The 27,289-nt window shown below is 40.4% G+C and overlaps 3 pseudogenes; all 3 read right to left on the bottom strand.

The window, feature by feature from the left end:
• Nucleotides 1-2,820: 2,820 nt before the first annotated feature.
• LOC149191573 (fatty acid amide hydrolase pseudogene) lies at nucleotides 2,821-3,878 on the bottom strand (annotated as a pseudogene).
• A 52-nt stretch (nucleotides 3,879-3,930) lies between these two features.
• Nucleotides 3,931-9,719, bottom strand: LOC149191572 (acyl-coenzyme A oxidase 4, peroxisomal-like; annotated as a pseudogene).
• Nucleotides 9,720-10,449: 730 nt separating this feature from the next.
• Nucleotides 10,450-11,000, bottom strand: LOC149191571 (fatty acid amide hydrolase pseudogene; annotated as a pseudogene).
• Nucleotides 11,001-27,289: the final 16,289 nt, after the last annotated feature.

The raw sequence follows: 27,289 nt of genomic DNA, 5'->3' as shown, positions 1-27,289 counted from the left end.
AAGGATATGACCCTCAGTTGCCAGCTCAACTAGCTTTCCTCATTCAAGTGAAAGCCCTCAACAAAACTGTTCATCGAACAACTATTGATGAGGGGGCTTCTGTTAGCGCTCGAATCTACCTCAGGATGAAGGAAGGCAGGATCAAGGCAACATCAAACCAAGATCAGCCTCGTAGCTAGCCCTACGAGGACAGGAGAGGGATCTCTCTAGTCAATCTCGATAAAATGAGCAATAGGGTGCGAGATGACTTGAAATGGGAAACTGATTTTAGGCTAGTAAATGAATTTGAATGATGGATATTTGATTCAATGACTAAGTTGCTGGGCTATATGGGACAAGGACAGCATGAGCAGAGGGATTAAATCCGAGACACAGATTATCTCAGGAGGCAAGACAGGCAATAAATTTAGTATTCAACTTTGAAATTATATGGAACGAAAAGACTGCTGAGAGGTTGACAAGGGCAATAGATGAATCGTTATCAAACAAAAGAAAATACAGAACATGAATACCTTCCCAAGGCAGAGCAGTAAACTGGATTCTGCCCTTCTCACTTAAAAGTATTCATTTAGAACTGATTATGAAATGAAATGTGAAACATAACAGGCTACATATGGAACAAAAGAAATGACAAATGTTAAATTTACACCACAAGAATCTCAAGAGTCAGAGCTATATCTTTTCATTAAATCCTTGTCAAAAACTGTACAGTGAAGTTTTCCTTCACACCTCTCCCACTGTTTTTTCCAGAACTCCCCACCCTTCACAAATGATTTTTCATACAATAAATAAATTTCATTTGTGGGAAAACAAATCGACGAAAAATAGGGAGCTGGAAAACCCATCGAAGAAGATAGGAAAAGAGTTGTCCATCTGTGCTGGGGACAGAGCAGCATTACATTATTCCATTTGAAGATCTTGATGACCAATGGAGAGGTGGCATCTGTAGGCGCAAATCTCATGAAATCATAACTGAAGACAAAATAGGCCCCGTGGCTTATTTCTTTACTGCGGTTGATGTTACACGTTTTAAATTTAGGCGTTGGCAATGTAGGATAAAGAGAAGAAGTTACACGCGTTCAGAATGAATCGATTGCCATGAAACTAATCTGAGCTGTTCGTCGTAGAAGGACCGTTCAACTCCCAGGCTATCTTGTTTATCGGGTGATGAACCATTATGATAGAATTCATCTGCCAACCCTGCAATATTTGAAAGCTGAAAGGAAAGTCTGGGAAGAACATCCAAGGAAGGTTCTTGCTGACTGTAAGCATCAATTCCATGGGAATAGTTGACAGAGGATGCATCTAGCCTTTTGTCACTGTCTCCTCTCTTTGACGTGTATTGGAAATCGATTGACCATTCTGGCCATCGGAAAGTAAGGGGGCTTGTTTTCTTTCAGCTAATCCCAACTGTATTTACTGACAAAATAATAAAGAAATAGAGAGATCTCAAGCATAACAAGTTATGCACCCGCATAGAATCGACCTCATGCTCCAAATGGAAGAAAAACTTCACTGTTTCTCCAGTTTTTGTTTTCTGCGTCGGGCTCCAGCCAATGCCATGGATTGAAACTCAGAGCATCCTTGTAAAATTCTTCATTAAAATGAACTGCATGTAGATATGGCACTACACGCTAGCTTTTGGGAATAACATAACCGTTGAACTTAACATCCTTTGTAGTCTCATGGAAGAGAGCTGCTATAATACGGAAAAATAACGCATAAAATGTGCGAGTTCAGTATAATAACCCCAATCAACCCGTCCTACTATATCATGTATATGATCTAGAGCTTCGAGGTCACACACCAAAGCCGGTGATCATCATGTTTAAGCTTCAAATCTCATCCCGTATTTGGCCTCTATGCACTTTTTTGAGTATTGCTGCTTGTTTCACTCGGTGTCAGCAAGAAGTCACAGCACCTCGCACAGAAAAAAAATCTTTAATGAAGTTAAACATAGTTCCATTAATACGCCCAAAACTGTTTCTGGTTGTGAATTTTTTCCAAGAATACTACGCATAGTCAACTGGGAAATAAAGATTCTTGGCGTTTGGAGCTATTTGCAAGACATTTGTGCGGCCAGTCATTGCTTCAAACTGTTGCAGTTGCATTTCAGAAGGCTGATGAGATGATAGTGATACGAGAGTCCTTGGCCTGACCTGTCACGCCCCACATAAGGTTGCTCGATTCTAAACTCATTTTCGACCTTGCCTTCAACAAAAGATTCCTGATTCAATCGTGAATTTGGAAGAGATCCTGCTTGCATGTTTCCCCAATTCATCGCATTGTTTAATCGAGGAGACAAATATTGACCATTTTGAATATTCCCATAGTTTGGCATAAGAACCAACTCGTTTCCACCAATTCCAGCTACAGTCCCCAGTGAACACGTATCCAACCAGATTCGCAACTGGATTTTCAATGTTGCAAAACTAACCAAGGAAAAATCCTTATTGACCTCACACAACGCCTTGGTGAGTTTCCTAACGAGGATGCTGATCTTGTACAACTGTGTGCAGTTGAAAACGCGCTTTCCATAACTCTCGGACATTATAATAGACTGAGGGTTATCTTCCATACAATTAAAACAACGACCCTGACATTTGATTACACCCAGGAAACATGCTATGATTCAATCTTGGAGTGAAAGAGTTGATCGAGTTCAAAAAATTGAGAGGTGATGAGTTGTGGGCCTGGAGGTTCTGTGTGCCACGCACCAAAATTTACACAGTTTTCCTTCAATGACGGAAAAATGAACAATCCAAGTTGTGCTTATCTATTTGTTTAAAATACTGTTTATTTGTAATAATGACAAGCCAGTCATGCAGTAACAATCTGCCCTTTTTCACACCTTGCTCCTCCCACTGCTGAAGCTAATCTTAAGAGTGTAGCCTCAGCCCATGGTCTACCTATTAATTGCAATCCAATAGGAAGTCCATCTTTGCCATAACCCACAGGGACAAATATTGGTGGGAGTCTGATCAAGTTTGGTGCATAAGATATCCAGATGTCTGTAGGTCAGTCTCTCCAATATTGAGTGAATTTGAGGGTATTTTGGGTGCTGTCATACCTGTAGTTGGGGTTACTCTGATATCAACTAGTTTGAATGCTTCCATATAGTAATGCATGATTCGTCGTCCGAGACATAGGGCTACGACATAATGTGCAGTTGAAAGTGACTCAAAGAGGGCCATATTAACTTGGACATCATATGACATTTCCTTGCGTTGCCCTTGATTGAAGCTTGGATATACATGACTCAATGCCTCTGAGCCAATTGAAACAACATGAGCCACACACATTTCCCCAATCTCTGGTAGGACTATCTCTTGTTTTTTTTTTTTTTCAATTCCAAATTGCTTCCTGACTTCATCGACATTAAAATAAATGAAAAGCATCATAGCAAGCTTATTGTTGAGTGATTTTTCTACAGCTGAGATGATGTATTCAACAACATCAGAAGGTGTGGTCCAACCACATCGATATGCATGAGCATAATCATGCATTGTCTAGTACAAAAATTAATTGCGAGAGTTGCTACCCCAGTGATTGGAAGAATCATAGGCAGGCAAGCATTCCAATGTAGATGCCACACACAAGGTAGGCAGAGTATCTTCATTCACACACTTCACGGCATTCTCTGAGTCTTGAGGTGGAAACTCTGGAAAATACATAGGTGTCTCAGGAATCCCTGTATGTTCCAATATTTGTGGAACTTTGTTCTTGGGCTTTACAAATGACAAGACTGCACGGCCAAACAATCAAGATTCCACAATCCACACAAAAAGCTTCAGAAAGTTTCCTGTAAGATGTGGAGCCTCAATCTCCTGCTACCGATATTGCACATTAGAAATATCAACCTCCTCAGTTGGCACCATATCCCATTTTCCTTGCGAAGATTTGGTGGTGTTGTATGATATCGTAAAGCAGTTACCAAGGAAAATGAAAGTTTTCCATCCCACTGTTGTCAGATACCTCCTTAATTTTATCTTGGTTGATTTAGAAAGAATTTAATGACACTCCAAACTGCTTTCTTTCCTGTAAATACCTGTGACACATATCATAGAAACCCATTGCGATACCAATGGGCTGCCAAGAAACCATCACACCTGATACAGCAAGCACCCTTTTTGCATCTTGAAAAGAATTGATATCTCGCAATCTATCTTCGTCAGCAACAAAAACACCTGTCAAAGTAATGTCCTCATTCTGAACACACCTCAGCCCAATTTTATTCTTCATTTTCGCTACCCTCAGCCCAGGAGCACCCTTTCTCACAATAAACCTGTTGATTTGATTTGTCATTGTATTCCTGGCAAAAACTATAAGTATGTCTGCAAAGGTATTGTTTCCGATCCATCGTTTTTGGCCATCTAACTTCCAACCACCTTCCACCTTGGTTGTTGTTGTGTTCAAAGAGCTTGCATCACTGCCATAGTTGGATTCAATCAAAGCCCAACATGCTATAATATCAAGTCGAGCTAAAGCTGGTAGGTTTTTTTTTTCTTTTGATCCTCACTTCCACACATTGAAATTGTAACCATCATAAATGTAGAACAGCTAGCATCTACCCTTGCAAGTTCAGTCATTGCAAGAGCACTCACAAGAATAGATAGACCAGGGCAGCCATTTCCCTTAATGGTGCCTCCAGCCACTTTAATGTTCCCGAGCTTTGTCACAATCTCAAATAGAAATTCTGCTCGTTCCCAGTACTTTACAATTACAGGGGCAATTTCTGTTTGTGCAACTTCCCTTACTTTCATACGAAGTGCCTTGGTCCACGAACATCATCACTTGCAAAACTTCGCGTAATAACCCATGCCACAGGGAGAGCATGGTAGTTTGAATCAAAGATGAGAAGAGTGTACAAAGGATACTTGAGCTTGTTAATTTCAAATGTTGTGTCAGCTTCTATGAGACTATTGTTACCAAAGTGAATCATTTGCCACAATTGCCATTCTGTTTGAATACCCAAAATGAAGGAACTTGTATCAGAAGAATCCTGATAGAAAAACACATTCTTTGGATGTCTTTCAACTTCAGATTCGAACACTGGATAGATCATCCGGGTCCAATTCATATGTGGACCGCTTCTGAACTGAAGAATGTATGATAGCGCTGTCGAAAAGATGATTTGAACTGAAAAATCACAAAACAGTGATGAATGCAGGGTGAAAGGCTCAACGCGTCGCGCACACTCCCAGTGCACCGAGCTGGTTTGGTGCACCGCGCACACACAAAAATGCACTGACAAATGATGCCCAGTGCGCCGCGTGCAATCTATGTGCCCTGCGCTCTTTGTATGCGCCGTGCGTTGACTGTCAGCACAATTCTGGCCTCAAAACAAAAAATTCATCCTTTAACCCTTCAATGAGATCTTTTTGGGTGCAAATGGCCCTTTAATCAATGAAAATATCTTGATGACTTTGATTTTGGCAAATTCACTTTGTAAAGTTGTAGAGTCTTGGCACTTTGACAACTTGGACACAAACTCTGATTTCTCATTTCCTCTGACTTTTGGCTTTGAAATGATGACTTTTTCTTGATTGATTTCCTGCAGGTGTTGGAGCTGCTGAACCTAGCAAGATGGGCAGGGCTGCCTGAAGAACTGTAAAATCTTATCAATCATGTATTAAACGAACTTAATAATTTCTTCTTCAAAACAAAGTTTTGAAGAAGAAATGTCCTTCAACATTATTAATAACGTGAATCTTGAAGTGAAACTTAATGAACCTCCCCCTGGCCTGCAAGCATTATTTCACACTTCTGGAGACAAAACCCTGGACTCAAGAATTAAAATGACTCTTTTTTACCAAAATGGCATTTGATGATTGCAAATGACGAGAAAAGAACCTTGGTGAATTTAACTCTTACAGAGGACTGACAAGGCTTATCCTAACATTGGCTCCAATTGGGATGGCAGCTGCTACTCCGTGGAGGTGCCAAGAACAACAGATCTCTAGAAGAGCTAGATAGTGCCTTCGTCCGTTGGGCTATGGAGTCCATTATTCTAACAAACCAACATCACATCAATTTATTGACTGAAATTTGACTCAAACTGACTCAATGCGAGCTAAAATGACTGAAAAGCTTAACTCTACCAAACTAACTCAAAATAACAAGACCTGAACTTAAAACTTAAAGCTTGGTGGCAGTACATGGCCACCTGTGTTTCTTACAAGACAATATATCCTCAAACTATATCAAAATTCCAATGCAACCAATCAAGAAGATGGCTTCTTGACTGATTCTTCCTATCAGATCTTCTGGTCAACAGTAGACGCTTGTAACTGGGTCTCCAAAAAGCTCACTTACCATGATCTCCTTCATCACTAAACACTACAATAATCACCTTCACTGCTGGCTGCAACAAACTTGCCAGAGGATCTTGAAAAACATGAATATTTTCCATTGCCACCTCCTGCTGAGAAAATGAGATGTCTTTTTCTCTTGCTTCTGATTTTTCTTCATAAATAAGAGCACGTTCCTAGTCTTCAAAAAATTCTGAACAAGTAGATGAGCAGATTTCCTCTTCAAAGAACGTTTCAAAACATGAAACATATGAAGAAGAATCTGAAATGGAATCCATAATGGTCTGGTCGGCTATAGTCTGAATATATTTCTGATCATCTTGGCATGATATGATAGCCAGATTCTCATTACATTCATCACGTTCATCAATCATGAGAAAAGAAACTTCAGATGATTCTTGAAACTCAAGCATGACATCTCTATCATCTATCATAAATTCATCCAGAGAAACTTTTTCACCTACTTGAACAAAGATATCCTCTTGTTGTTCATGAATTGACTGGATTACCTTGGTAGAAAGGTTGTGTTCTGATGAGATGAGGGCAGTTAGGCTTGTAACTCTGTCTTCTTCCTTTGAGGCAGCCTCAACAATGCAATTCTCTTCTATGAGATCCGGAACAACATGTTTTTCCTCGTCACAATCCGTCTCTCGGTCTGGTTTATCATCATCATTTTCAGAGATTGGAACATGATTAACCTGATAATTTTGATCATGTTGCAAAGTTTCCTCTAAGAGTTCTGTCGGCTGCTGAAACGGATTTTCATACAATGCTTCCATGATTTCTTTGTCCGTAAAATTATCATCCTCGTAGTATTTTTCAAGGTTCTCAATAAAACAATAAGCATGCTTGCAACAATCCTGAACTAAATTTAATGATGGATAAGATTCTTTATACTTCTCAAAGAATATTGAATGAAAATCCTTTATACAATAAATACTAGCAGGTGGCAAACTTTCATACCAAGATCGAGCTTCGTCTTCCAGAGTAGCCATAAACATTTTCATCAAACAATCTTCAGGAAAATCGATCTTTAATTTATGCACGTGAATGTGAAATTTCACCAGATGAAGAGTAGCGTCATTACCTTCCACATTTCTGAACACAGGCAAATTCTTTGACCAATCTACCTTGGGCATTTTATTTGGAAAACTTGGGATGTGATCTCAGCTCATGGGAGCGTATCTTCTTGCAATCCGATCCATTTTGAGAATCTTACCGCTAATTATCTCTCTGCAGTGGAGTCACCATGAAGGATTGATTGCTAGATTCTTCAGTGAATGGAGTTGCCAGGTGAATGATTTCAGCCGTCTTCTCATGTCTGATCGTCGTCCACCATCAACAATCAGATCGGAACTTGAGATATGAACTGGGACAAGACAATCTACAAGTAAACTTCTTCCCTAGTATGGTCGCCACTATGTTAGCGTTCGAATCTACCTCAGGAGTAAGGAAGGCAGGTTCAAGGCAACATCAAACCAAGCTCAGCCTCGTAGCTAGCCTTACGAGGATAGGAGAGGGCTCTCTCCAGTCAATCTCGATAAAATGAGCAATAGGGTGCGAGATGACTTGAAATGGGAAACTGATTTTAGGCTAGTAAATGAATTTGAATGAGAGATATTTGATTCAATGACTAAGTTGCTAGGCTATATGGGACAAGGACAGCATGAGCAGAGGGATTAAATCTGAGACACAGATTATCTCAGGAGGAAAGACATGCAATAAATTTAGCATTCAATTTTGAAATTATATGGAATGAAAAGACTGCTGAGAGGTTGACAAGGGCAATAGATGAATCCTTATCAAACAGAAGAAAACCCAGAACATGAATACCTTCCCAAGGCAGAGCAGTAAAATAGATTATGCCCTTCTGACTTAAATGTATTCATTTAGAAATGATTATGAAATGAAATGTGAAACATAACAGGCTACATATGGAACAAAAGAAAAGACAAATGCTAAATTTACACCACAAGAATCTCAAGAGTCAGAGCTGTATACTTTCATTAAATCCCTATCAAAAACTGTACAGTGAAGTTTTCCTTCACACCTCTCCCACTGTTTTTTCCAGAACTCTCCACCCTTCACAAATGATTTTTCATACAATAAATAAACTTCATCTGCGGGAAAACAAATCGATGAAAAATAGGGAGCTGGAAAACCCATCGAAGAAGATAGGAAAAGAGCTGTCCATCTGTGTTGGGGATAGAGCAGTGTTACATTATTCCATTTGAAAATCTTGATGACCAATGGAGAGGTGGCATCTGTAGGCACAAATCTCATGAAATTGTAACTGAAGACAAAATAGGTCCTGTGGCTTATTTCTCTGCTGTGGTTGATGTCACATGTTTTAAATTTAGGCATTGGCAATGTAGTATAAAGAGAAGAAGTTACACGCGTTCAGAACGAATAGATTGTCGTGAAACTAATCTTAGTTGTTCACCGTAGAAGGACCGTTCAACTCCCCGGCTATCTTGTTTATCGGGTGATGAACCATTATGATAGAATTCATCTGCCAACCCTACAATATTTGAAAGCTGAAAGGAAATTCTAGGAAGAACATCCAAGGAAGGTTCTTGCTGACTGTAAGCATCAATTCCATGGGAATAGTTGACAGAGGATGCATGTAGCCTTTTTTCACTGTCTCCTCTCTTTGACTTGTATTGGAAATCGATTTACCATTCTGACCATCGGAAAGTAAGGGGGCCTGTTTTCTTTCAGCTGATCCCAACTATATTTACTGACAAAATAATAAAGAAACAGAGAGATCTCAAGCATAGAAAGTTTTGCTCTCGCACGGAATCGACCTCATGCTCCAAATGGAAGAAAAGCTTCATTGTTTCTCCAGTTTTTGTTTTTTGCGTCGGGCTCCAACCAACGCCATGGATTGAAACTCAGAGCATCCTTGTAAAATTCTTCATTAACATGAACTGCATGTAGATATGGCACTACACACCAGCTTTTGGGAATAACATAGCTGTTGAATTTAACATCCTCTGTAGTCTCACGGAAGAGAGCTACTATAATATGGCGAAACACTGCATAAAATGTGTGAGTTCGGTATAATAACCCCAATCAAGCCGTCCTGCTGTATCATGTATATGATCCAGAGCTTTGAGGTCACGCACCAAAGCCGGTGATCATCATGTTTAAGCTTCAAATCTCATCCCGTATTTGGCCTCTCTGCACTTTTCTGAGTATTGCTGCTTGTTTCACTCGGTGTCAACAAGAAGTCACAACACCTCGCACAGAAACATCACCTTTAATGAAGTGAAACAGAGTTCCATTAATATGCCCAAAACTGTTTCCGCTTGTGAATTGTTTCCAAGCATACTGCGCATAGTCAACTGGGAAATAAAGATTCTTGGCGTTTGGAGCTATTTGCAAGACATTTGTGCGGCCAATCATTGCTTCAAAGTGTTAAAGTTGCATTTCAAAAGGCTGATGAGATGATAGTGATACGAGAGTCCTTGGCCTGACCTGTCACGCCCCACATAAGGTTGCTCGATTCTAAACTCATTTTCGACCTTGCCTTCAACAAAAGATTCCTGATTCAATCGTGAACTTGGAAGAGATCTTTGCCTGTTTCCCCAATTCATCGCATTGTTTAATCGCGGAGACAAATATTGACCATTTTGAATATTCCCATAGTTTGGCATAAGAACCAACTCGTTTATGCCAATTCCAGCTACAGTCCCCAATGAACACGTATCCAACCAGATTCGCAACTGGATTTTCAATGTTGCAAAACTAACCAAGGAAAAATCCTTATTGACCTCATAGAACGCCTTGGTGAGTTTCCTAATGAGGATGTTGATCTTATACAACTGTGTGGAGTTGAAAACACACTTTCCACAACTCTCGGACATTACAATGGACTGAGGGTTATCTTCCATACAATTAAAACAATGACCCTGAAATTTGATTACACCCAGGAAATGTGCTATGATTCAATCTTGGAGCGAAAGAGTTGATCGAGTTCAAAAAATTGAGAGGTGATGAGTTGTGGGCCTGGAGGTTCTGTGTGCCGCGCACCAAAATTTACACAGTTTGCCTTCGATGACGGAAAAATGAACAATCCCAACTGCACATATCTATTTGTTTAAAATACTGTTTCTTTGTAATAATGACAAGCCAGTCATGCAGTATCAATTTTCCCTCTTTCACACCTTGCTCCTCCCACTGCTGAAGCTAATCTTAAGAGTGTAGCCTCAGCCCATGGTCAACCTATTAATTGCAATCCAATAGGAAATCCATCTTTGTCATAACCCATAGGGACAGATATTGCTGGGAGTCCGATCAAGTTTGGTGCATAAGATATCTAGATGTTTGTAGATCAGTCTCTCCAATCTTGAGTGAATTTGGGGGTATTTTGGGTGCTGTCATACCTGTAGTTGGGTTTACTATGATATCAACTAGTTTGAATGCTTCCATATAGTAATGCATGATTCATCGTCTGGGACATTGGGTTGCGACATAATGTGCAGCTGAAAGTGACTCAAAGAGGGCCATATTAACTCGGACATCATATGACATTTCCTTGCGTTGCCCTTGATTGAAGCTTGGATATACATGACTCAATACCTCTGAGCCAATTGAAACAACATGAGCCACAGACATTTCCCCAATCTCTGGTAGGACAATCTCTTGTTTTTTTTTTTGCAATTCCAAATTGCTTCCTGACTTCATCAACATTAAAATAAATGAAAAGCATCATAGGAGGCTTATTGTTGAGTGATTTTTCTACAACTGAGACAATGTATTGTCAGGCAGAAAGAGTCGATTGTGCGGACACAACCAACCTCCCTAGGAGCCTAAGACTCTCTAGTGACAAACAAGACAAACTAGAACTATCCTTCTCTAAACATGCATTATAATATGAGAAATCAAGTGTTTTGTTCTTACCTTTGTCCAAACGCTGTTGTAGAAGTCCAAGCTTTGTTGATCTGGATGAGCTCCTCCTTTTCTCCAAAACCTGCAATCACCAATAGTCAAACAATTAAATAGCACCTGATTATAACATAAAACAAAGCATATTCAACATATAGACCAAGGAGTACATGAAATAACTCATAAACAACAAGTTATTGAGAAGAATGGACCAATTTGCATTAAAGGTAATCAAAAGGAACCATTACAACCTGAGCCTTGGTGTTGTGCAAGCTCCTTCCAGGGTCCACAAGAGTCTTCCTTTACTTTGACAAAGCTCACCCACTTCCAAATAGAACAAGCAAAGATGGCAATCTCTCCTCATAAGCTTCTAAATGGGAGTCCTAATTCCTGCAGCATTTACCCTTAGAAATGTATAGCTTTCAACCTCCCTCTCCTTCTGGCCCAATGCCTGTACTTATAGTGCTCAAGAGGAAGTTAATCAGGTCCACCATCAATGGGATAATCCCCTCTTTGGATGGGATAGCTCCCCTATTGATGGGATAAGTTCCTCTTTGGTAGGAGTGCATGAACCATCTGGAGGCGCTCAATACACGTCGAACAACCTTCTAGAATGCTCTAGAAATAACCACAAGTGACTTTTTAAAGATGAAACTTGCGCATTTTAACCTTTTCAGGGGGACGCACCTGCACCTTTACATATAGAGCGTCCAAAGACGTAGCTTTTGTGAACATTGGGTGCGTCCCCGCAGGTAAGGTTGAGAGAACCTGCGTCCCCAGAGATAAATACATTTAGAAAGACTTTCTCTCTTTTTTGGAGTTTGACATGGAAAGCAAAGGCATAAGACTTGCCTAAGAGGGTAGCATGACTGTTGATAGAGTCATCCTAACTGTAAATGGTCATGGTGACATTTTTTAGTGTAACAGATTGCCCCCTAAAGTGCGAAGCCTGAAATAGATTCGGGTTTTGTATTATCTAGGAAGGGTGAAGCACTTTATCATTTCAAGGATTATCTCGTGGAGAGCCTGGTCAGAACTTGCAATTTTCAACACAAAATACATGTATAAGATTATATCATCACTGAGGTAGGCATTCCCATACTCAGATTTAAAACTTTAACTAACAGACTAACTACTCTGATACAGGAATGATCTTGCAATACATCATAATCATAGACTTTTGTAGACACAGTATGGGCGCAGCCATCTGTTTGTGAGTAGTCTACTTAGATAATGAATACAAAACTCCTCGCAGCCTGGATGGTAGAAACTAGATCCAGGGTCTTCATTTCTACTTCTCGAATTGGTACGATTCTAGCCATGCGAATAAATGAGTTGATGTCGAACATGGTAGAAACCACTTGATTACCAGTCAATGATGTAAACTGTTAACAAGCGTGAGAGAGACCACTAGTAATGTCAATGGTTCTCAAAGTACCCAGTACAATCCATGAGATGTGAATGAATGAGTTGATGTCGAACATTTCACGGAATCCTTTGATCGAAAGTCAATGATGTAAACTGACGTCAAAGGCGAGAAACCTACCATTGATGCATGCAGACTTCAAGGTACTGACGATCTCTAAGTCATCTCTCTAGATAATGTGCTGATGTCGATAGAAAGCGACTCGTTGCAGGCAAGCCTGCAACACGAAATCATTGTTCAAGTTGAAGAAATGTTGCTGTAAGGACTGACTCAGGGATGGTCAAATGGATGATAAGTATTTTGCAGATGAAAGTTTTACTTGCAGACCTCTTGAACACATAACGACACGACAGATGGCTTGGTGATGAATAATTCAAAGTTAATCCCCGGAACCCGGTTAAAGACTTTCAAAGTGGTTTGATCAACTGTGAGGTAAGAATTTCCCAACCTAGGTGAATGAAAAAGTGTCGTGTTCAAGAGTGGTAATAAAGTTTCTTCTGAGACAAAAGGTAACAAATAGGCTCATTCTTCTCTCTTTTCCCCCACCATTTCTGGCAAGTACCTCTTTATTTTTAACAAGCTTGAGGAGGATAACATATGCTTGATTATAAGCTCATCCTTCGGATGAGTCCAACCTAGTTTTGATTTGAACCCTAGGAAGGAGTGGTTCGTTCCTGTTTGTAATTGAACAGGTCCTTTATTGTGAAATGTTTAACGAGCCCTGTATAGGAGAAACTCGGCGTTTTTCAATTTTAGAGAGTCTGAAAAACTTAAGAAGACTCCAAGTTGAACTTTTTCGTAGATTTGTGTCCCTCAAGCCCGAAAAAGTATAAAATAATACCTGGGGGAACCGCTTGATCTTGCGACCAAGGAGTACTTTCATGATTAGTGTCTCTGACCTGAAAAGTAAAAAGCGATCAAGGACACGTCGTTTTATTTCCGTATCGAGTTTGAAACGACAAAAACCTGGCAATATTTTCCTGATTTTACGGTCAGAAAAGAGCTATAAGGGGACCGTCTTTTAATTCCGTGTAAAAGAAACGCTCGGCGATCTTTTCATGTTTTGGGAGACAGAAAAGGGCTTAAAAGATGACTCTGATGTTTCACTTTTTCGTAAGTTTTAACGAGTTCGAAAAAATGATAAAAATGTACTCATAGTTTTCACTTTTTTGTAAGTTTTAATGAGTTCAAAAAAAAATGATAAAAATGTACTCATATGGCCGACTTTCAATTTAATTTACGAGCAAGAAAAGACGGAAAGAACTCGGCATTTTCATTTGTTTTACGAGAATGAAAGATAGCAAAATAATCTCGGTATTTTCATGAGTTTAACGAGTCTTGAAAATAATTGAAAGTGACTCGAGATAGGTTTCATTTTTACAAAAGCTTGAAATAGATAAAAACTATGCTTCATGCCCCCTAAGCATAATGACGCAAATCAAGGTACATGCCCCCCAAGCTTCATTGCATTCAATGAGGTGGATGGAATGAAGCTTTACTTTCAAGATCTTGGAAAGACTTGTGGGAGTTGTTTCATTTTTTAGTGAGGTTGACACAGGAAAAGAACTATCCTCAAAACCCTTGTTTCATTTTTTAAACGAGCTTGACACAAGATAAGGAACTATGCTCATAACTACTCTCTACAATCTACCTAACAAAAAACTTTACTCTAAAAACCTTGATTCATTTTTTAACGAGCTTGACACAAGACAAGGAACTATGCTCATGACTCCTTGTTTCATTTTTTAACGAGCTTGACACAAGACAAGGAACTATGCTCTAAAATCTTTGTTTCATTTAGCTTGACACAAGACAAGGAACTATGCTCATGACTACTCTCTACAATCTACCTACTTAACCTACCCTTGTTTCATTTTTTAACGAGCTTGACACAAGACTAGGAACTATGCTCAAAAAGTTCGCATGCCCCCAGCATAATGATGCAAAGCGAGGTACATGCCCCCCAGGCTTCATTGCATTCAACCGGCTGGATGAAATGAAGGTTTACTTTCAATATTTAACTTGGAAAGGGAGTTGTTTCATTTTTAAGGAGGTTGACACAAGAAAAGAACTATCCTCATACCTGATTCATTTTTTAACGAGGTTGACTCAGTAACAGGAACTATCCTCAAACCTGATTCATTTTTTAACGAGGTTGGCTCAGTAACAGGAACTATCCTCATAACCCTACTTTCTACAATCTACCTATATAACCTAAAAATCTACCTGATTCATTTTTTAAGGAGGTTGACTCAGTAACAGAAACTATCCTCGTGACAGCCTATTTCATTTTTTAACGAGGTTGATACAGGAAAAACTATCCTCGTAAACACTGATTCATTTTTTAACGAGGTTGACACAGTAAAAGGAACTTTCCTCATACGCACTGATTCATTTTTTAACGAGGTTGACACAGTAAAAGGAACTTTCCTCACACACCCTGTTTCATTTTTTAACGAGGTTGACACAGGAACAAAACTATCCTCGTTAAAAAATGAAATAGGCTGTCACGAGGATAGTTCCTGTTACTGAGTCAACCTCCTTAAAAAATGAATCAGGTATATTTTTAGGTTATATAGGTAGATTGTAGAAAGTAGGGTTATGAGGATAGTTCCTGTTACTGAGCCAACCTCGTTAAAAAATGAATCAGGTTTGAGGATAGTTCCTGTTACTGAGTCAACCTCGTTAAAAAATGAATCAGGTATGAGGATAGTTCTTTTCTTGTGTCAACCTCCTTAAAAATGAAACAACTCCCTTTTCAAGTTAAATATTGAAAGTAAACCTTCATTTCATTCAGCCGGTTGAATGCAATGAAGCCTGGGGGGCATGTACCTCGCTTTGCATCATTATGCTGGGGGCATGCGAACTTTTTGAGCATAGTTCCTACCCTTGTTTTCCTGCTCGTAAATTAAATTGAAAGTCGGCCATATGAGTACATTTTATCATTTTTTCGAACTCATTAAAACTTACGAAAAAGTGAAAACCATGAGTACATTTTTATCATTTTTTCGAACTTGTTAAAACTTACGAAAAAGTGAAACCTTAGAGTCATCTTTTAAGCCCTATTCTGACTCCTAAAATATGAAAAGATCGCTGAGTGTTTCTTTTACACTCGTTAAAACAGAATTAAAAGATGGTCCCCTTATAGCCCTTTTCTGACCGTAAAAACAGGAAAAGATTGCCGGGTTTTTGTCGTTTCAAACTTGTTCTTCAAACTTGTCGTTTCAAACTTGTTTGTCGTAATCGTTGTTCTTCAAATAAACAAATCATAACATCTTCATGTATAACACAAACCGAACAACAATAAGAACACATATATGTAAGTGGGAAGGGCAACTCCAACCGAGTTCGCCCACAATTATATATTATAGAACTTCCTTTCAATAATACATGTACATGAGTATGCCGGCTAACACACGGCCATACTTATAACCAATGCAACAAGGCACGAGAGGCCTTAATAATAATACATCAAAACTACATCTTTTGTGTGAACGGTACCCACCCGGGTTTCTACATTGTTCACCCAAATACTACACTGAATTGTGTATGTACCCGAGATCATAAACCTGCACCTTATAATCGTGACCTCATACCATAAGCCGTGAGACCCACTTGACAAACTGCGCAAGTAGCTCACTTATCCAAGGAATAATCTGACCACATAAACCCGTGCTCTCAACCGATCTCTAAACCGAGACAACGTACTGTTTATAGTCTTCTGCGCTGCTGCCCGAGTGTTCCAAACCCCCACATGGACTGCGCAAACATATAACCCAATCTGCTGTCCCAACCGTAGACAACCTGTTATGTTTACAACCCTCTACGCTGCTGCCCGAGCGTTTCCCAAACACTCACGTAGTTCTGCGTATTTATGTAAACAACCTGCTGTCCAAACCGTGACTTTAAACCGTGGACAACCTGTTATATATACGCTATGCGCTGTCGCTTGAGCGTTCTCAAAAACTCGTCACACTTCTGCGCATTCGTATCTCCAACCTGTTGTCCAATACCGTAACCTGTTCTCCCAACTCCAAGTAGAATCTTCCACGCATTCACCTTTGTCATACGCATGAGATATGCGCATAAGAACTGCGCTATTCTCACTTGATATGCGAAGACAGATCAAAGGCTTGATGATCCCAAATGAATGCACCCACATGTTATATATGCGCATTCGTCATCTCTCCAAAGACGTGTCCATCCACAGGCCGATGTCCAAATAACAATACGCATTCCATATATCATGTCGGCTGTCCATTTGTTTTATCCTCCATTCATACACGCACTTTTCTTATATTATAATGGCCCTCCATTATATATATATATATATCAGCCACGTATATATTTGTTTTAATTATTTCTTTTGTCGCTTTTCTTATCCATATGCCATCCCCATATGCGTATAAACCCATACAATATGTCGGTTCCACTTTATGTCATATACGCTTGTCTTATATTATAATGGCTGCTCCATTATATTCACATAAGCCACGTATAATATATTTTATTATATTTTATTTTTAATTGTTCGCTTATATTCATATAAGCTCCCATATTCGGCTTTCACTTTATGGTATACGCTCTTCCTTATATAATGGCTGTCCCATTATATATACAAGTCCCGTATATTATTATCTCCGTTGTGCACATGTATAATCCATATAACCCATGCATGTTATCATTCGTTCACGCACATATAACATATGTGTTGATATATATATGTTCGCTTATGCCACTTCGTGTGCATAAGCTCCATTTCGTGCCCTCAATACATTCGTCCGAAACTTGGCCACATCTCGGCCAAGTTTCTCCATGTACTTCGCCGCACTACAACATGTTTTTGTCGCACATTCCTGCAGCCTCGTCACACTGTCGACTGTCTGCTCGTCGGGTCCCCATGTTTGTCTGCAGAATCACGTCCTCGACTGTTGTCTCATTCTTTCGCACGCTCGCTTGTCCGCCCTGCCCATCGCACAGAACTATGGCTCGCCATGCCCAACCGCCAGCTTGGGTGACTGCACCGCTAGCTCGGGTGTCCGCACCTCAACTTCTGGCTTGTCCAAGTGTCGGAGGTTAGCTCCTTGTCGCGTCGGAATGCGCCCGTCATCGTGCACGAGGGTGCCCGCCCATCGTGCACGCCTGCCCGAGACTCCAGGGTGTTACATTCTCCTCCACCCGAAAACGTTGTCGTCCTCGACAACACACCATCTTAGTAGCTCTCTACCAAGACTGCATCACCATCGTGACCCCATCACCTCAAAGTATCTCATCGGTCTCCACATCGAGTCACTCTTCCAAGCCATGCCCCGTGCACGTACTTCGGAAGTATGCACCCCATACTGCATCAAAGTCACCTAACCTCAGCTCCTCAATGCATCAGACCTCTAAGTCACCATATATGATGTCCCCAGTGGAGTCGCCAATTTGTCAGGCGGAAAGAGTCGATTGTGCGGACACAACCAACCTCCCTAGGAGCCTAAGACTCTCTAGTGACAAACAAGACAAACTAGAACTATCCTTCTCTAAACATGCATTATAATATGAGAAATCAAGTGTTTTGTTCTTACCTTTGTCCAAATGCTGTTGTAGAAGTCCAAGCTTTGTTGATCTGGATGAGCTCCTCCTTTTCTCCAAAACCTGCAATCACCAATAGTCAAACAATTAAATAGCACCTGATTATAACATAAAACAAAGCATATTCAACATATAGACCAAGGAGTACATGAAATAACTCATAAACAACAAGTTATTGAGAAGAATGGACCAATTTGCATTAAAGGTAATCAAAAGGAACCATTACAACCTGAGCCTTGGTGTTGTGCAAGCTCCTTCCAGGGTCCACAAGAGTCTTCCTTTACTTTGACAAAGCTCACCCACTTCCAAATAGAACAAGCAAAGATGGCAATCTCTCCTCACAAGCTTCTAAATGGGAGTCCTAATTCCTACAGCATTTACCCTTAGAAATGTATAGCTTTCAACCTCCCTCTCCTTCTGGCCCAATGCCTGTACTTATAGTGCTCAAGAGGAAGTTAATCAGGTCCACCATCAATGGGATAATCCCCTCTTTGGATGGGATAGCTCCCCTATTGATGGGATAAGTTCCTCTTTGGTAGGAGTGCATGAACCATCTGGAGGTGCTCAATACACGTCGAACAACCTTCTAGAATGCTCTAGAAATAACCACAAGTGACTTTTTAAAGATGAAACTTGCGCATTTTAACCTTTTCAGGGGGACGCACCTGCACCTTTACATACAGAGCGTCCAAAGACGCAACTTTTGTGAACATTGGGTGCGTCCCCGTAGGTAAGGTTGAGAGAACCTGCGTCCCCAGAGATAAATACATTTAGAAAGACTTTCTCTCTTTTTTGGAGTTTGACATGGAAAGCAAAGGCATAAGACTTGCCTAAAAGGGTAGCATGACTGTTGATAGAGTCATCCTAACTGTAAATGGTCATGGTGACATTTTTTAGTGTAACATGTATTCAGCAACATCAGAAAGTGTGGTCCAACCACATCGATATGCATGAGCATAATCGTGCGTTGTCCAGTACAAAAATGAATTGCGATAATCGCTACCCTAGTGATTGGAAGAATCATAGGCAGGCAGGCATTCCAATGCAGATGCCACACGCAAGGTAGGCAGAGTATCTTCATCCACACACTTCATGGCATTCTCTGAGTCTTGAGGTGGAAACTCTGGAAAATACATAGGTGTCTCAGGAATCCTTGTATGTTCCAATATCTGTGGAACTTTGTTCTTGGGCTTTACAAATGACAAGACTACGCGGCCAAACAATCGAGATTCCACAATCCACAAAAGCTTCAGAAAGTTTCCTGTAAGATGTGGAGCCTCAATTTCCTGTTGTCGATATTTCACATTAGAAAGATCAACCTCCTCAGCTGGCACCATAGCCCATTTGCCTTGCAAAGATTTGGTGGTGTTGTATGATATCGTAAAGCAACTACCAAGGAAAATGAAAGTTTGCCATCCCACTGCTGTCAGATACCTTCTTAATTCTATCTTGGTTGATTTAGAAAGAATTTAATGACAATCCAAACTGCTTTCTTTCTTGTAAATACCTGTGACACATATCATAGACACTCATTTCAATACCAATGGGCTGCCGAGCAACCATCAGACGTGATACAACAAGCACCATGTTTGTATCTTCAAAAGAATTGATATCTCACAATCTATCTTCGTCAGCAACAAAAACACCTGTCAAAGTAATGTCCCCATTCTGAACACACCTTAGCCCAATTTTATTCTTCATTTTCGCTACCCTCAGCCCAGGAGCATCCTTTCTCACAATAAACCCATTGATTTGATTTGTGATTATATTCCTCGAAAAAACTATAAGTATGTCTGCAAAGGTACTATTTCTGATCCATCGTTTTTTTGCCATCTAACTTCCAACCACCTTCCACCTTGGTTGCTATTGTTGTCACACGGAATAAGTCGATCTTGCAGACAAGATAGACCTTCCTAGAATCTGAAGAAGACCTAATGACAAGCAAACCAACCAGACACCATCTTTCTCTAAATATGCTTTGATTTACAATAGCAAACAAGTGTTTTTAGGGCCTACCTTAGTTCCAACGCAAGCTTGTGGATGCCCTCACTCCTTCGATCCAAATGAGCTCCTTTTCACGAATCTGCAAACACAAACAAGGCAAAGAAATTAAATAGCACCTGAAAAGCCAATTGCATAAAACACATTTAACATGAAAGTCAAGGAGTCCATGAAACAAATAACATGAGATACTTGTTGAGAAAAATGAGTTTTATTGTATTAATTCAAAAGAAGAAGAACTTTACAACCTTTGCCTTGATGCTGTATAAGCTCCTCCCAGGGTCCAGCAAGAAGTCTCCTCTACTTTGACAAGTTTCACTCACTCCCCAATGAAGCCAAAAAGGTATGTGATCTCTACTCTTAAGCTCAACTAGGAAGTCTTGATTTCACCAGAATTTACCCTAAAAAATGTTCAGCTTCTAACCTCCCTAGCAACCAGACCAATGCCTGTATTTATAGTGCAATGGAGGGAGGTTACTAGGTCCTCCTTCAAAGGGATAGCTCCTCTCATCAAGGGATTAGATCCTTCTCTTTTGGGATGCATGAACCACCTCAGAGCGAACAATCCACGTCAAAATTCCTTCTAGAAACCTCTAGAATTAACCCAAAGTGAGCTTTTTAAGATAAAACCTGCGCCTTTTGACTTTCACAGGGGTCCGCACCTACACTGTTAGGGACAGAGCGGGCAGGTCCGTAGTTTTTGTACACAGAAGGTGCGGGACCATAGGTGACAGTGAGAGAAAGTGCGGAACCAGAGTTACATTGATCTTTAATGTCTTTCTCCCATTTCCAAAGCTTGATTTGAAGAGCTGAGGTCTGAGACTTGCTTAGGAGGACAGTGCAAGTGATGATAGACCCATACTGACTGCAAATAATCATGGTGACGATAATTTTGTGTAACAGATTGCCCCCTAAAGTGCGAAGTCTGTAGTAGATGAGGATTTCTTATCATTTAGGAAGAGTGAAGTACTTTATCATTTCGAGGATCATCTTGTGGAGAGCCCGGTTGGAACCTGTAAAAACATTCAATGCAAGATATATATATGAGATCATATCATCGCTGAGGTAGGCATTCCCATACTCAGATCAAAACTGACTAGAAAAACTAACTACTACTCTGATATAGGAATGATCTTGTAAAACATCACAAGTAAAGACTCATGTGGACACAGTATGGACGCAGCCATCTGTTTATGAATAGCCATTTTATAATGAATACAAAATTCCTCGCAGCCTAAATTGTGGAAACTAGATCCAGGGTCTTCATTTCTACTTCCCGAAACGGTATGATTCTATCCATGCGAATGAATGTGTTGATGTCGAACATGGTAGAAACCACTTGATTACCAGTCAATGATGTAAACTGTTAACAAGTGTGAGAGAAACCACCAGTGATGTCAATGGCTCTCAAAGTACCCAGTACAATCCATGAGATGCGAATAAATGTGTTGATGTCGAACATGTCACAGAATCCTTTGATCGAAAGTCAATGATGTAAACTATCGTCAAAGGCGAGAAACCTGCCATTGAGGCATGCAGATCCCAAGGTACTGACGATTCCTAGATCATCTTTCTAGATAATGAGCTGATGTCGATAGAAAGGGATCCGTCGTAGGCAAGCCCACAACACGAAATCATAGATCAAGTTGAAGAAATTTAGATGCAAGGACTGACTCAGGGATGGTCAAGATGGATGACAGATAGTTTGCAGATGAATAGCTTATTGGAAATGATATCTTGAACACATAACGACACGACAGATGGATTGGTGACAATTGACCTAAAGTTAATACCCAGAAACCGACTAAAGACTTTCAATGTGGTTTGATCAACTGTTAGGCAAATGATTTCCCAATCCAGGTGAATAAAAGTGTCGTGTTCAAGAGTGGTTACAAAGTATGACAAACAGGCTCATTTTTCTCTCTTTTCCCCCACCATTTCTGGCGAGTACCTCTTTATTTTTGACAAGCTTGAGGAGGATAACATTTGCTTGATTATAAGCTCATCCTTTGGATGAGTCCAACTTAGTTTAAATTTGAACCCTAAGAAGGAGTGGTTCGTTCCTATTTGTAATTGAATAGGTCCTTTACTGTGAAATTTTAACGAGTCCAGTATAGGAGAAACTCGGCGTTTTTCAATTTTAGAGAGTCTGAAAAACTTAAGAAGACTCCAGGGTTGACCTTTTTCATAAATTTGTGTCTCCCAAGCCCGAAAAGGTATAAAATAATACTTGAGAGAACCGCTTGATCTTTTACGACCAAGGAGTACTTTTCGTCATTAGTGCCTTTGACCCGAAAAAGTAAAAAAGCGATCAACGACACATCGTTTTATGACCGATATCGAATTTGAAACGACAAAAATCAGGCAATCTTTTCATGTTTTTTACAGTCGGAAAAGAGCTGTAAGTGGACCGTCTTTTAATTCCATTTTAACGAGTTTAAAAGAAACACTCGGCAATCTTTTCATGTTTTAGGAGTCAGAAAAGAGCTTAAAGAGGACTCTACATGTTTTTTCGTCGAAAATGATAGATTTCACCTGAATAATCCTTTATTCTGCACAAAAACGCAAACATTACTCATACCTGTTTGAAATAGATAAAAATGTCGCAAAAATACCTTTTCAAAGTGAAACATAAACAAATTTGCAATTTAGTTACTCAAAAAACTTATAAAAAGGGTCTTTGTCAATTCATTTTTACCGTTTGAGTTTGGGTGAGAAAATAGTGCTTTTGCTTAGAAAAATACCCGTGAAGATTGTGGAAAATCCGACCGTCGGAATCAAACGCCATCTTCTCCAGGTAATCCACATCATCCCACTCTTCATTTTTAACCGTTTAATTTCTTGTTTTAGTCACTTATTTCATTTTTGGGAGGGTTTTTAGGCACAAAACCCGTGCGCGGGGGCCCACAGGTTTACCATTGCGGGCCTGCGGACCCCGACTTTTTCTCCATTAGGAAAAAGCTCGGGGTAGGCACCTTCCATGTAGACAAAGTGCGGTCCCACGCACTGTGTCTAACCCGGAGGGTGCGGTCCCCGTCGCAAGGGTTTTTAACCCAAAAATTCTCAAAAATGGACCACACAAAATAATTTCTAGCATTTTAATTTGTCTTTATACTTGATGCAGAGAGTATATCATGGTAGATTGGCGTGAACGAGAGCATGAGGACGTAGATGCTACCGCATGGAATCATCAGCCTTCACTTGATGCTTTGAGGGCATGCAGATTGTACAAATACTGGGCCATTCCTGGCATGAGGGCTCAGGTGGATTTCTTACAGTGGTTGGTTGACAAATGGAGCATACAAGACCAATGTTTCTTCATTGGTGGCCACCAGCTCGAAATCGAGTCGGCGGACATATATTTCTTGACTGGTTTGCCTAAGAGAGGCGAAGACTTGACTCTTTTTGGGGCTAGGCCAGGTGGCCAGTCTGTCAATAACCTCAGGTTAGAGTACTGCAACAGCCAGGCTAGAGACAAAGGGATAGACATAAAGACCATATCTCATCCTGAGCTCATGGTGATTGCGTTCACTGTCACCAGACTTTGCGGAGCTACGACATTACATATTTCCACCGGATCCCAGATGCGTATGGCAGTTGATTGCTTTTGAGGGACCATCTTCAACTGGTGCGATGCCGTGTTGGCCAATCTGAAAGGCCAACTGACCAGGGCCAAAAACGGACAACTAAAGACCTTTGGTTATGGGGCTTTTTTTGTGAGTTTTGGCCTGGAGAGGGTTCCTATGCTGATCCCACAGAACCTTACTGTTGGAGCTGGGCTTCCTCGAGAGCCCAAACTGATGCGATGGGTCGCAGTTATGGCTCGTCACCCGGACGAGAGGATAGAGGTTGCTCGATTCAAACCTGAGTATTTCTAATGGTTGGAAAACCAGGTCTTTTCCATTAAGGACTTTCCTTATGCTGGGATAGATTTTCATGGTGACCCAGACATGGTTCTTCCACCAGGAGAGCAGTGGGACGAGTCAGGTAAAATCCTTTTCAACATTTTTCCTATTTTAATTTTTTGTTATTTTTTCATCGTCTCAAAACTGATAGTAAAAATTTCAAATGCAGATGTGGGTCCACAGCGACCAACCACTCTCCGCCTTACGAGAGGAAGCAACCAGCTATACCCGTGCCAGCTCCACAAAACGAATCAACAGAGGTTTTGGCCGAGTTGGAGGGTCATCTCGAGCACTTGACAGGAGATATTCCTGAGACCACTATAGACGACATTCCTCGTCGACTTCAGCACTATGTGATTGGGGTCTCGAGACCTTTTAGGAGGTTCCTTTGCAAGGTGGCCCATGTGGTGGTTTCTTATATAGATCATCACCAGTGATAGGATGATCGCCTATTGTGGGCACATGTGACATTTTTGTTTTTTGTACTTATCATTTTTGCCAATCATAAGGTGTTTTTCAACCTATGATCGAGGACGATGTATTTTTTGACACACTCCTATATATATATATATATATCACTATTACCGGCTTATCTTGTAAATCATGTTATGGAATGGTTTTAAATTTACATATATGATTATTGCAAATGTCTATTTAACATTCGAGATGCAATTGCATCTACTAATGTATTTAAAGATCTTGGAATATGCTAATATTCAATATAATCAAATTCACGTTCCAAGAGACGCGCTCTCAAAAATAATCTCAAAAACACTGTATTTCTAATGGCATACACTCTATTAAGCTGTAATAAAATGACTTTAGAATCTAACCTCACTATCAAACTCCGAATCCCAAATGAAATAGATTCATATAATAACTCAATCACTGCACTATACTCGACAATGTTGTTCGTTGTTTGACTGAGGCTTACCCCATGCATAGATACTAACTCATCAGAGGGCGAATAGATAACCCAAGCTGCGGAAGAGATGTTCCATGTATTATGACAAGCGCCATCAACGAAACCAATGTATGTTTGGAGAGGCATCGACATCTGCAATATCAAGAGTAAAACCAAGATAAGCAAGAATAATGATGAAAAACACTCTCTAAGCTAAGCACTCTGTTTAAACTAAAACATACCAGCTAGAAAGAAAAAACTATCCTAACTAAAAATCTCCATACCCACTCTTTTAAGCATAATACCTCTTCAAGTAAAGGCCATTTCTGGGTTTACCCAAAGAGTCCCCGTCAAATTCTACCAATTCATAGGCCCCTTTGGCTAGCTTTCGCTTAACAACATAGGGACCATGCCACATAGGAACAAATTTTCCAACGCGTAATTTATCATTAGCTTGATCATAAACTAAGACTAGATCTCCTTCCGAAAAATTTCGAGGGGTCACATTTCGATCATACTGAGCTTTCATTCATTTTGCGTGAGTCTCGATTTCCAATGCAGTATCATGTCGATTCTCATCTAATTGAGCCAAGTATAACAAACGCTTTTCCTCTTCGGAAGTGGCTGGAAGTAACTCGATGGCCATTTGCAGTGAGGGGATTTCGCATTCAATGGGTAACACAGCTTCCAAACCGTAGACTAGTTGGAAAGGAGTGAACCCTGTTGATGTTTTTACTGAAGTTTGGTATGCCCAAAGCGCTGAAAATAGCATGTTGTGCCAATTCGACCGATGAATCCCAATGATTCGTCGGATCATGATGACTAAAACTTTGTTGATGGATTCAACCAGACCATTCACTTGTGGATAATAAGGGGTTGAACTATCGTGACGTAAACCAAGCTGGCCTGTAAGTTCGGTCATGATAACGTTTCGAAAATGACGCCCATGATCAGTGATTATCGCTTGTGGGACACCAAACCTAGCAATTATATGATTGAACATGAAAATTGTAGCTGTCTTGCCGTCTGCCTCAAATGTAGGCATCGCCTCGGCCCACTTAGTAAAATAATCTACCGCAAGGATGATATACGCATGCCCCCCGGCCAAGTGAGGGTTACATGTAATAAAATCGATACCCCATTTGGAAAAAGGACCAACGACAATTATAGGGTGGAGAGGAGCAGGTGGAGCATGCATCTTACGATCAAAAATCTGGCAGTTGTGGCATTTTCGGACCGCCATAATACAATCTTTAAATAAAGACGGCCAGAAGTAGCCAGCGCACAATATCTTTTGGGTTGTGACAAACCCAGACATATGACTGGTACACGCTCCAGAGTGACGGTCATTTAGAACCCTTTCAGCTTCCTCGTGAGTTAAGGAACGTCGAAAAACAAAATCCGCCCCACGGCGATAAAGAGTATCTCCAATAATCCTGAATTGTTGGGACTGGAAACGAATCTTTCGACATTCTGACAGTGAAATTTCTGGCCGAAAGGATTGGGTCTGGAGATAAACAATGATATCCCCATACCACGAATCTAAAGTGCTGATTAGAAACAAGGATTCATCCACAACGGGCTCCTCTGCCACAGTTTCCGTGTCAGCACGCCGGAAGTCACACATTAACTCCGCAAAAACTAAAGATTTCTTAGACTTAGATTTCTCAAATTCCAAGTCGAACTCCTGCAGGATAACGATCCATTTAGAGTACTTGCCCCCTAGCAATTTCTTGGTCAAAATTTAGATCATAGGGTTGCAATCCGAAATTACCGTAGTTTTACGTAGTAGAATGTAGTGACGAAAACGTTGGACAGCTTGAACAGCTGCCAATGCCAATTTCTCCACATGTGAGTATTTTAGCTCAGTTGGATTTAAAGTTCGACTAAGGTAATATATCACATGTTCAGTTCTGAATTCATCTTCCTGAACTAAGACCATTCCAATGGTGGAATGAGAGGCGACGAGATACAAGAAGTAATCCTGGTTGTAGTTGGGAGGATGCAACAACGGTGCATGGGTCAACGCGTGTTTGAGTGCATCAAAAGATTTCTGAGCTATCTCATCCCAATAGAATGGAGTATTTTGCTTCAACAACCGGGTAAAACCCTTTGCGACCTCAACATAGTTAGGAATGAATCGTCGTAAAAAGTTTGCTTTCCCCTGCAAACTTTGGAGTTGGCGAAGACTCGAAGGAGGAGGCAATTTGATGATAGCTTCGACCTTCGAGGGATCAACGCTAATGCCGGCTTCTGAAACTACAAACCCCAGCAA

The sequence above is a fragment of the Pinus tabuliformis genome, chromosome 2_2 (genome assembly GCF_031772625.1).
Source record: "Pinus tabuliformis cultivar Carrire ecotype Pingquan chromosome 2_2, CPIR1, whole genome shotgun sequence".
In the NCBI taxonomy this organism is placed as follows: Eukaryota; Viridiplantae; Streptophyta; class Pinopsida; order Pinales; family Pinaceae; genus Pinus; species Pinus tabuliformis.
Note: the sequence above shows the minus strand (reverse complement) of the source record. Positions and strands in the feature narration are given on the sequence as shown.